Here is a 12,010-nt window from a genome sequence, read left to right on the forward strand (position 1 = left end):
CTGAGTTCTGTTTTGTTTTGTTCCAAGTTCTCACTTGCTCACGAAGTGAAGCAGGACCAAAAGATAATTAATAAAAATTACACCAGGAATTTTGCCCTTCCACAGAACTGAAATACCATGTTTGTGCTGATAAACACCACCTCCCTGAGCAACCTGTCCCAGTGTCTCACCACCCACATGGTGAGACATCTTCCTGACATCTAATCTAAATCTCCCTTCCTCTAGCTTGGATCCGCTCCCCCCAGTCCTATCACTACCCAACGCCCTGAAAAGTCCTTCACCAGCTTTCTTGTAGGCCCCCTTCAGATACTGGAAGGTCTCCTTGGAGCCTTCTCCAGACAGAACAACTCCAATTCTGACTGCAGGGTTCACCTAACTCAACTGCTAATCAGAAGGTCTGAGCAGTTACAGCGATCTCAATACTATAATTGTATTTTCTTAAAAAGTACTCTCTACTGAAACAGCAGACATGAAACTGTTAGGAAGAAATTCTTCCCCATGAGGGTGGTGAGACACTGGAACAGGCTACCCAGGGAGGTGGTGGAAGCCTCATCCCTGGAGTGTTTTAAGGCTAAGCTGGATGTGGCTCTGGGCACCCTGATGTAGTGTGAGGTGTCCCTGCCCATGGTAGGGGGGTTGGAACTAAATGATCCTTGCAATCCCTTCCAATCCTGACCATTCTGTGATAAAATTATTCCATAAAATTCTATTATCTTGCTCATGGAAGTCCCTGGAAAGCTGAGATCTTCCTAAGCATGCATCTTGGGGAGGGGGGAATCAGTTCATAACAGCCATTCATAAAGTCCCCACAATATGAAAGAGTTTGATAAAATTGTAAGCCCAAGTACAAACATGCTTTATTAAGTGCTTGTGTGTTTCTAATTAATGTATGCTTATTTAAAACAGGCTTTGTATGACAAATAGTAACATAAATACAGTCACAGTATGAAAACTCTGTTTAACACAGAGACAGAAAGCCAATTGTATCCTGGGCTGCATCGAGAGAAGCAGAGCCAGCAGGTCGAGGGAGGTGATTCTCCCTCTCTACACCACTCTGGTGAGACCCCACCTGCAGTACTGTGTCCAGGTCTGGAGTCTCTATTACAAGAAAGATCTGGAAGTGCTGGAATGTGTCCAGGGGAGGGTCACAAGGATAATCAGAAGGGCTGGAGCTCCTCTGCTATGAAGACAGACTGAGAGAGTTGGGGCTGTTCAGTGTGGAGAAGAGAAGGCTCCAAGGAGACCTTCTTGTGGCCTTACACAAAATTCTTCCTCATGTTCCCTCAGCTCCCACACTCTCTCCTCATAAGGAAGATGTTCCACTTCCTTAATAATTTTTGTGGCTCTGCACTGGACTCTTTCAAGCAGTTCTCTGAGGTCCTGCATGAACTGAGTGGCCCAGAACTGGACACAACATTCCAGATGAGGCCTAACCGGGGCAGAGTAGAGGGGGAGGAGAACCTCTCTCAACCTACTAATCACAGACCATCTAATCCACCCCCGAATGGCATTGGACAAGAGCACATTGCTGGCTCATGGTCAACCTTTCATCAGCTAGGACCCCAGGTCCTTTTCTCCTTCACTGCTCTCCAACAGGTCAGAATATTGTGCAGTCTAAGGCATGTACTGAAAGCTGTGCTATTTTTAAAGCCCAGAGTAATATGGAAAACAATAAGCCATTGAAGCTAGGTCTGAGGAGAACCCAAATCATTATGTAGTTCCTTGTAATCAGTTATTCTCTTCAATATTAAGGTAATTGTACAGCAAAACTGTGGTAGTTTAGAAAGTCAGCCCTGCCTCAAGTTTCATGTGTGTGCTCTAGGTAAATGGTTTCTCTGTGTTACTGGCAAGATTATCCTGGTAAAACACCATCTGAGTTCCAATCATGTGATGTGCAAAAAGGTTGCCTCCTTGTCAGGTTGTTTTGATGATGGATAACTTGAAGAAGTTTTTGTTACTACTGTTTTCTATTTTTATTACCTCATTTGAAAAAGAGCATTTATACTTGGCAAAACAGATGGAGGATATGGCCTTCCTATAAAAACAGAAGTCACAGAATCACAGAATTATTGAGGCTGGAGTAGACCTCTGAGATCACCAAGTCCAGTCTATGACCTGGCACCACCACAGCGACCACACCGTGGCACCAAATGCCACATCCAATCTTTCCTTAAACACCTCCAGGGACAGCAACTCCACCACCTCCCTGGGCATTCCATCCCAGTGTCTGGTTCCCCTTTCCATGGGGAAGTGCTTCCTAGCATCCAACCTAATCCTCCCCTGGCACAGCTTCAGGCCATGCCCTCTTGTCCTGTCCCAAGTTGCCTGGGAGAAGAGCCTGACTCCCCACCTTACTACAACTTTCTTTCATCTAGTTGTAAAGTGGGATAAGGTCCCCCCAGCTCCCTCAGCCTCTCCTCATCAGACCTTCCCTGCAGTCCCTTCACCAGTCTGGTTGCTGTCACCTGTAGTCTCTTCCTGACACTTGTATTTATTTCTCTTGTGTATCCTACACGGACAAGACTAGAGCCTTCCAGTGTTACCCTTAGCTAAATATGCATTAGGGAAGCTGACAATAACATTGTCATAGATAGGAAGAATTTTTCCTACCACAGCAATTTGTCTGTTCTTTTTTTTTTCCCCAAAGAGAAGGGAATGTTGAGTCATTGAAACAATCCTGACCATTTGTGGGGGACATGGACAGTGGCATTGAGTGCACCCTCAGCAAGTTTGCTGATGACACCAAGCTGTGTGGTGCAGCAGACAGGTTGGAGGGAAGGGAGGCCATCCAGAGGGACCTGGACAGGCTGGAGAGGTGGGCACAAGCCAACCTCATGAAGTTCAAAAAGAGCAAGTGCAGGGTCCTGCATCTGGGTCGAGGCAATCCCAGGCACAAATACAGGCTGGGCAGTGACTGGCTGGAAAGTAGCCCTGAAGAGAGAGACTTGGGGGTGCTGGTGGACAAAAAGCTCAACATGAGCTCTCAGTGTGCACTTGCAGCCCACAAAGCCAATCAGATCCTGGGCTGCATCAGGAGAAGTGTGGCCAGCAGGTCGAGGGAGGTGATTCTCCCCCTCTACTCAGCCCTGGTGAGACCCCACCTGGAGTACTGTGTCCAGTTCTGGAGCCCCTATTACAAGAGGGATGTGGAGGTGCTGGAACTTGTCCAGAGAAGGGCCACGAGGATGATCAGAGGGCTAGAGCACCTCTCCTGTGAGGACAGACTGAGGGAGTTGGGGCTGTTCAGTCTGCAGAAGAGAAGGCTCCGAGGTGACCTAATTGTGGCCTTCCAGTATCTGAAAGGGGCCTACAGGAAGGCTGGGGAAGGACTTCTCAGGATCTCAGGTAGTGATAGGACTAGGGGGAATGGAATGAAGCTGGAGGTGGGGAGATTCAGGCTAGATGTGAGGAGGAGGTTCTTCACCATGAGAGTGGTGAAACCCTGGAATGGGTTGTCCAGGGAGGTGGTCGAGGCCCCGTCCCTGGGGGTGTTTAAGCCCAGGCTGGATGAGGCTCTGTCCAGCCTGATCTAGTGTGGGGTGTCTCTGCCCATGGCAGGGGGGTTGGAACTAGATGATCCTTGTGGTCCCTTCCAACCCTGAATGAAACTATAAACTATAAACTAAATGCATGATGCTGAAGTCACAATGTAGGATGACATACTTTCCTCCATAATTAATTCATTCTCTCCTCTTGAGCTCTGGCACTGTTTCATACTTCTTATCTGTTTTACCAACTGACCTCCAGAAATACCCTTCTTAGGTATGCTTCTCTTTTGTCTTAATGGCCAATGGCATGGTGTCCAGAGAAGGGCCATGAGGATGATCAGAGGGCTGTAGCTCCTCTGCTATGGAGACAGACTGAGGGAGTTGGGGTTGTTCAGTTTGGAGAAGAAAAGGCTCCCAGGAGACCTTGTGGCCTTCCAGTATCTGGAGGGGGCTACAAGAAAGCTGGGGAGGGACTTTTTAGGGTGTCAGGTAGTGATAGGACTGAGGGGAATGGATCCAAGCTAAAGAAGGGGAGATTTAGATTAGATGTTAAGACGTTCTTCCCCCTGAGGGTGTTGAGACGCTGGAACAGGTTGCCCAGGGAGGTGGTGGAAGCCTCATCCCAGGAGGGTTTTAAGGCCAGGCTGGATGTGGCTCTGGGCAACCTGATGTAGTGTGAGGTGTCCCTGCCCATGGCAGGGGGCTTGGAACTAAATGATCCTTGCAATCTCTTCAAACCCTGACCATTCTGTGATTCTGTGAAATATCATCTCTGCTAGTTAAAACAGAATGCCAGAATTATTCATCCAGCAAATTGTATGTTCAGAACCTAGACCAGGTTCATCTGTCTGTACTCTTGAACTCAGTAGCTTGCTATGATCCTGGCTTGGATTAGAAACATGGTGACCAGTAAGAAACCCTGTACTCACCACAGGTGTGACCACACCTCAAGTGTTGTGTTCAGTTCTGGGCCCCTCACTACAAGAAGGACATTGAGGTTTTGGAGCATGTCCAGAGAAGGACAATGAGGCTGGAGAAGGGCCTGGAGCACCTGGGCTACAAGGAGGGGCCGAGGGAGCTGAGGGTGTTCAGGATGAAGAAGAGAAGGCTGACAGGAGACCTCATTGCTCTCTACAGCTCCTTGAAGGGAGGTTGGAGCGAGGAGGGGGCAGCCTCTGCTCCTTGGTGGCAAGGGACAGGACCAGAGGAAATGGTTTCAAGCTGAGCTTCAGGCAGGATGCTATGAAATATTTCTTCCCAGATAGGGTTCTCAGACATTGGAATGGCCTGCCCAGGGTGTTGCTGGAGTCACCATCCCTGGGGGAATTTAAGCAGCCTGTGGAGCTGGTGCTTAGGGACATGGTTTGGGACTGAACCTAAACTTGGTCAAGGGTTAGACTTGATGTGCTTGGAGGTCTCTTCCAACCGGATGTTTTCTGTGATTCCTCTCTACTAATCAGCTCTTTCTACCTTTATTTGTTGTTGTTGTTTGTTAGCAATACATAAACACTCACAGTTGGAAATGTATTTATCAGAAAATAATTGTTTACAGAGAGGTAAAAGAAAAGCTGCTTTTCCGACTTCCAGCCGATTACACCACCTAGCCACTTGGTGGCATTAACCGCTAAGTAAAATAAGGTTTTCCACTCTGCTACACAGAAACTTCCTTTCATAGAATCACAGGATGTTAGGGGTTGGAAGGGACCTCTGGAGATCTTCGAGTCCAACTCCCCTGCCAGAGCAGGACCATAGAATCTAGCGCAGGTCACACAGGAATGCATCCAGACAGGGCTTGAAAGCCTCCAGAGAAGGAGACTCCACCACTGCTCTGGGACCCTTACAGTAAAGAAGTTGCTCCTCATGTTGAGGTGGAACTTCCTGTGCTGCACTTCTTTTTTTCCTAAGGAAAAGTGCCTCCTGCAGAGGCAGGTGTCCTGGTCTTTCTGGGATAAATCATAGGCCAGCCACGGCATGCAGACCATTAGCAGTTTGGAGCAACAAGAGCAGCTGACCTGCACTGGCTCACAGGTGTATCCCATACTATAAATGTCACATGCATTATAGAGAGGGAAGTTCCTCCTCTTTCTGTCCTTGGAAGGGTCTGTTTACTCACCCTGGTCCTGAGCTCTTATCCACTGTCCCTTGTCCTATCACAAGGTGCAGTTGAGCAGAGCCTGTCTCCTCCCTCTTGACACCCAGCCCTCAGATATTTATAAACATTGATTAAATCCCCTCTCAGTCTTCTCTCCAGACTAAAAAGCCACAGGGCTCTCAGCCTCTCCTCATAAGGCACTGGGAAAGAGCAAGAGACAATCAGTATTTTTCAGGAGGACCTATAAAACTGGGGGAGCAGATCTGCTTGATAAAACATTGCTGCACTCCCTATAGCAATAGATACTCTGAAGTCTGAAATCTCAGCATCTCTCAGTAGTGTTAGATGGAACAATTTACAAAACAAAGATGTGATGCAACATGGTCTCCTTGTCAAACAAAAATGGGCCCAGCACATTTGGGTTCATTTTACACTTCACTAAGTTAAATGGCACAAGAATACCGTTCAGACACTAAGCTCAAAATGCTTGCCACATCACATTTGCAGAAGACAGGATCAAATTAATGTGATGCTGTCAGCTGAAGCAGACACATATATCTGGAGCATTTAACAATTTTATTTGGGCTTCTTTAAAGACAAATGCACTGAAGTTTACTGCTTACTATTAAAAATTAATAGTAGTCTATCTTTATACAGAAGTTAAAGGGAGAGCATTGATTGTTTGAGGCCACACAGCCAAAGAATGGCCAAGATGGGATTAAAAGCAAACCAAAAAAACCCTGGTTCTGCAGTCCAAAAATGCATGATGACACCATGTTCATCTTTGAAAGGTCAGAGCAACACTGCCAAGTAATTAAAGAGCACTTAACATGTTTGGTTAAAAACAAACTGCACAGGCCACTCCAACTCATTTGATTTTGTACTTACACAGACATTCTCATTCCAGCCTGCTATTTACTCACTGCCTATCAGGCTATTGCAATCTGTTTAGCTATTTAGAAGGTACTACAAAAAAAGCCCATATGTAAATTCCTGCTGGGCACACACAGGATCACAGGATGTTAGGGGTTGGAAGGGACCAGATGGGTCTTGAAAATATTCAGAGGAGGAGACCCCACAACCTCTCTGGGCAGCCTGTTCCAGTGCTCTGGGACCCGCATAGTAAAGAAGTTCCTCCTCATGTTGAGGTGGAACCTCCTGTGCTGTAGTTTCCATCCATTGCCCCTTGTCCTTTCACAGGGTGCAGCTGAGCAGAGCCTATCCCCTCTTGACACCCAGTCCTCAGATATTTATAGACATTGGTTGCATCCCTTCTCAGTCTTCTCTTCTCCAGACTAAACAGCCCTAGGGCTCTCAGCCTTTCCTCATAAGGGAGTGCTCCAATCCCTTCATCATACTTGTAGCCCTCTGTTGGACTCTCTCAAGTAGATTCCTGTCCCTCTTGAACTGGGGAGCCCAGAACTGGATGCAATATTCCAGGTGGGGCCTCACTAGGGCAGAGTAGAGGGGGAGGAGAACCTCCCAGGATCTGCTGGACAAAATCCTCTTAATGCACTTTGACCTTCTTGGCCCCAAGGGCACAAAAAATGCCTAAGGACAGCACTTTTCAGCCACTGCATTACAAAGATCTAACTCACAGGGAAGACTGCAGTCTTGTCAAATTGTACAGATACAGTTCTGGATGAGATCTCCCTGTTAGAAGACAACAGCTAGATAAAAGATTCAACCACTCAGAATCTTCCTGTTGTTTAACTATACCACAGTGTTAATGCATGAGTTTACAGGTCCTGAATGTGAGGCATTGGAGAAAAGTGTGCTATCACTTTAAATTTTATGAAATATCATATCTCCTGCATACAGACCAAAGGAATCTGGGTTTAATTTTAGTTAGATGCTCAGTTAAATGCCCTCTGTGGTAGTTAGTTTTCACTGTTTTTATTGGGAGCTATTGTTCTGCTATTAAAATAAATACCGTGGTGTAACTATTCTAAGTTCCCACACTTCATAGTCACAACACTTAAAGCAGGCATAAGCACTATGACATGAGTGGGATCTGACACCTAATGAACAGGCTTCCCAAACTGCACTGAGGCCATTGCAAAGGTAAATGTTCTGCAACACTTTGTTCCAACACAGAAGGTGGGATGGGAGGGAGTACGAGGAAGGTGCATGGAAAATGATTGAAGAATTCTGATCATATATTTGAAACAGTAGAAAGCTAGTCTCTGGTAATGACATTGATATTGTATCCACTCCTATCTTGATGCAACTATTGATCTTTTCATGCTGTGGTATATCATATCACACACAGAAAAAATCCAAACTCAAAATGGCACTCAAACCCCCATGTAGATCCCAGTGTATAGAGAAAGAAGAGAAGAGAAGAAGGAGGAAGAGAGAAGAGAAGAGAAGAGAAGAGAAGAGAAGAGAAGAGAAGAGAAGAGAAGAGAAAGAGAAGAGAAAGAGAAGAGAAGAGAAGAGAAGAGAAGAGAAGAGAGAGAAGAGAAGAGAAGAGAAGAGAAGAGAAGAGAAGAGAAGAGAAGAGAAGAGAAGAGAAGAGAAGAGAAGAGAAGAGAAGAGAAGAGAAGAGAAGAGAAGAGAGAGAAGAGAAGAGACGAGGATAATAAACCAGGTTGGAAGAGACCTTTAAGATCAAATGTCACGTGTGATTGCTGTTGGCTGTGTCCTGTCAGTAGCTGCAGTGTTAAATGATGGCACTGGTACATTGTTGCTCTGCTGGTGTGGTTCTCACATACAAAAAGCCTGCTCAATTTAGGTCTGCTAAATTACAGGCCTGCAACTTATGTCCACCCTTACAGACTCAAAGTCTGTAAGGGATTTGCCAGCATAAGAAGTGATATTGATGGAGAAAGGATTAGAGCTCTGTTGTTCTGGTCAAGCTTCATCAAGGGACCTTCTACAATCATTCAGGATCGTTGTAGTAGTCATTCTTTTCATATTGAATTGAAGGCCAATGAAATAATACTGTTCTAATTATTAAGTAGTTTAGTAGTACTTAGGGAACCTTTTTTCACTGTGTAGTGGATCAAGTCCATCTAGACTGACATCTGGTTTAGATAGTCACAAATGTTGGTCAAAGCAATTGCTTGACGACTTGGAATTGGAGAGTGCTAGTTTGATTTCCTTAATGACTTTTGTCTTGAGAAAACTTAAAAATCCTTTTTCATCCACTTGGATGTATTTCAAAACCTATCTAAATGCAGAGTGGAAATGTGGCAATGTAAACCTAATTACAGAGTTTTTCCTATTAAGCAAATGAACCACACTTTAAAACTTACTAGCACTGGCAAAATTGTCTTCAGTAATACTATTACAGTTTGAAGGGGGAACTTTAGTCTAGTCCCTGACTGCAAAGACTGCAAAATAAATTATCATTGGATGTAAAACAAAATTATGATAAGGTCTATATAATTCATTGGATTGCTAACAGGAATATAGAGCAGAGGCATAAACAGTTCTTGCTTGCTTCTCCTGTTCCTGCTGTTTGCAACCTCTCTCTCCCATGGCCTTGTCAGGGGATCTCTGTTTTGACTACTGTGTAACGTAACAGGAACAAGAGAAGGAGGAGGGGAGGAAGTGAATGGGTCCCATGGATCCATCCAGGGTATTCTGAGGAGTTTGTGTTGTTTATAAATTGTGTATATATATATATATTCATTCTATTGCACATATATTGTGTGTTTTATACATATTCATTGCATTTTGTATATAGAATAGAATAGAACAGAAGAGAAAGGATAGAATAGAATAGAATAGAACAGAAGAGAAAGGATAGAATAGAATAGAATAGAATAGAATAGAATAGAATAATAGAATAGAATAGAATAGAATAGAATAGAATAGAATAGAAAGACCAGGTTGGAAGAGACCTCCAAGATCATTGTGTCCAACCTATCATCCAACACCACCTAATCAACTAAACCATGCAACCAAGCACCCTATCAAGTCTCCTCCTGAACACCTCCAGGGATGGTGACTCTATTTCTAGATTTTAGCTGGCTTGTAAATAGAGCTCCTTTTGCTTCCATCCCAAACTGAGCTAGTCTGGCAATTTTACTTGGGGGGGTAAATCTATCAAATTAGTTGGGGGGTAATTTCAATCCACAACAAATACTCTTTTGGATTTTCTTTGCTTTTCACGAGGTGTCCAGCATTTATTCTGGGGTAGGTACTTATGCCAAGGACTTAGCTACATAAGCATCATTTGCTCTTCCTCTCTTAGATCTGTTCACTGCATAATTGCCTGATCAAACTTCTAAATCCCACCCTGTCTGAAGTACATGACAGGTCAATAGGAAGCCTGGAGGAAGAGAGCCTCATGCAAGGCTGTGGCAGGCCAACTGAAAAGTCACCTCAGGATACTGAAGTCTGCTGAGGACCATTACAAAGAGATGGTCCAAATCTCTTTCTGGGATATGTCTGTTTGGTTTGTTCCCACAACTCTCGTAACTGTTTGAGCTGCTTGTATTTTCCAGCATACAGGAGAGCTGGACTTCTGTTAGGTGCAAGCCTGTCCTGTATACAAAACACTCAGGCCAGCATTCTAAGTAAGGAATAAGGGGGCTGGGAAAGTCGAGGATGATGGGAGAATCTTGCTGGCCCCCCAGGAAACAGCTGTGTGAAATAATCCGGACTGGAAGTATGATGTTTGAACTGTATCTGAACAAGTCTCACTGAGGTTTATGTTAGGGGTACTGCACAAACAAACCATGAGGCTTTTGTTTTAGGAACTTTCTCCCAGTCTGTCAGGGGGCATAAAAGTTGAGATTCACTTATACCAACATGAAAATCTTTCTCAACAATATTAAAATGCCAACTGTAATGAGAAACAATTGGAGTTTTTTTATTCTATGATTTCTTAATGTTCAGAGGAAGGAAAGGGGAAGGGGTGTGTGTGTGTGTGGGTGTGTGGAATTGCTACCGAAAGATAAACTCTGTTTGAAGTAAGTGTGTTTCTGTGAGTATCAAGGCTTTCAGACTCCCCTCAAATGTAGTGTACTTGGATGCAGGTGTTGCAGTAAGACACTATTATAAGGGCATGCACAGGATGACTCGGAAGTAAATGGTTACATCTAAACTGTTTTGCAGACTCCTCCCAGTTCCACAAAATATACCTTTGGAAAGAAAAATAATAAACAATCTAGCATAGTGACTGTAAATTTGAGAAGCAATTTTTTATGCTTCCCCTTTCGGCATAGTTGCAGGCAATAAAAATAGACTGACCTTCCCAAGCTGCACGGCTGACCTTTACAGTGGGGTACAGTCAATGACTTGGGTGGTGAGAGGCCTGGAGCAACTGTCCCAGGTATTCTGCAACGCAGAGCGATGGTTGGGCTGTCTGGTGGCAGCAGCTGGGGTGACAGCATGCTTCAAAACAAGGGTGGTAGCTTCTTGGTTTGGACTTCTTTTAGACCCCCTTACATCTTGGCCAAAGACACATCCCTGGAGTGTGAGCTCTCGTCCACATACTATATATAGCACTTAAACCCTGGCCGGTATCACGTTTTCTTTCAGCCTGTGGGGAAGGAGCCGGCTGACGGGCACCGAGTGCGCCTCGACGCGGAGGCAGGCAGCAGGCTCCCGTCCGAGCCAGCCCCTGCGGCGGCCGAGCTGGAGCGCTGAGGGAGCTAGGTGGCGCGGCGCTCCCATCACGGCAAGGGCTAGGCCCAAAGGCGTCGCAGCTTTAAAGTCGCCTTTTCCTCAGCGGATTACCCGCTAAACTACAAAGACTCGGTTTCAGGTGCTGTAGCCCCCACGGTGCGCGGTCTAGTCATGCTGGCACGCACAAGCCGTACATAGAGGCGCTGGTGGGGCCTGTGGCCGCGAAGGCAGAGCGCGCCCGCCAAAACCCCTCGGGTGCCGCGGGTCCAGACTGGCGGAGCGCTCCCCCCTTCACAAGTAGAACTGCTCCGCAGGGCGGAACCTCTCCTCTCGGGGCGGGGCAGGACGGAGCCAGCCCGAGGCGGGGCCAGGCCGAGGCGGGGCCAGGCCGGCCGGGCCTCGCCGCTCCGCACAGCTGCCGGGGCGGTCCGGATGCTCTCGCGGGAGCTGCGCTGGCGCCGCCCGTCTTCGTGCGCGTCCCCGGAGGGACCAATAAACTTTGTTTCAAAAAAGGGCAAGGAAAGAGGAGGAAAAAAGCGGTCCCACCAGGTGTGTCGCGGCTGCTGGCGAGTGCGTGAGTGACTGCCCGCCCGCCCGGCCAGCCCGTGGCTGTCGCAGCAGAAGCGGGCAGACGCGCTGCTGTAGCCCCCGCCCTGGCTCCTCTCGGCCTCGGCTGCCGTCGCCCTCCGCGGGGAGCTGTGCCTCCGCTGCTCTCCGGGCCCGCTCGTGAGTATGGTGGGACGGCTGAGGCGGGCACCGCTTCCCGTAGAGACAGGGCGGCGACAAGGGGCCTGGCAGTAGTTCTCGGCAGCACCGGGGCAAGCGGAGAGAGTGACAGGTGTCAGGC

At 46.8% G+C, this 12,010-nt stretch overlaps 1 protein-coding gene across 3 annotated transcripts in view; it reads left to right on the plus strand.

Moving 5' to 3' along the window:
* Window positions 1–11,582: 11,582 nt before the first annotated feature.
* Window positions 11,583–12,010, plus strand: part of AGL (amylo-alpha-1, 6-glucosidase, 4-alpha-glucanotransferase) — a 49,213-nt gene continuing 48,785 nt past the window's right edge. For 2 of the 3 annotated variants that reach the window (XM_068169184.1, XM_068169180.1), the window contains exon 1: window positions 11,583–11,712. The gene's annotated coding sequence lies outside the window, so the exon portion shown is untranslated. Of the gene's footprint in view, window positions 11,890–12,010 lie in introns of all 3 variants that reach the window. The other variant, XM_068169181.1, reaches the window with a different exon arrangement.

This window comes from Melanerpes formicivorus, unplaced genomic scaffold, assembly GCF_026170545.1.
Source record: "Melanerpes formicivorus ecotype bairdi unplaced genomic scaffold, bMelFor1.0.p_v2 SCAF_169, whole genome shotgun sequence".
In the NCBI taxonomy this organism is placed as follows: Eukaryota; Metazoa; Chordata; class Aves; order Piciformes; family Picidae; genus Melanerpes; species Melanerpes formicivorus.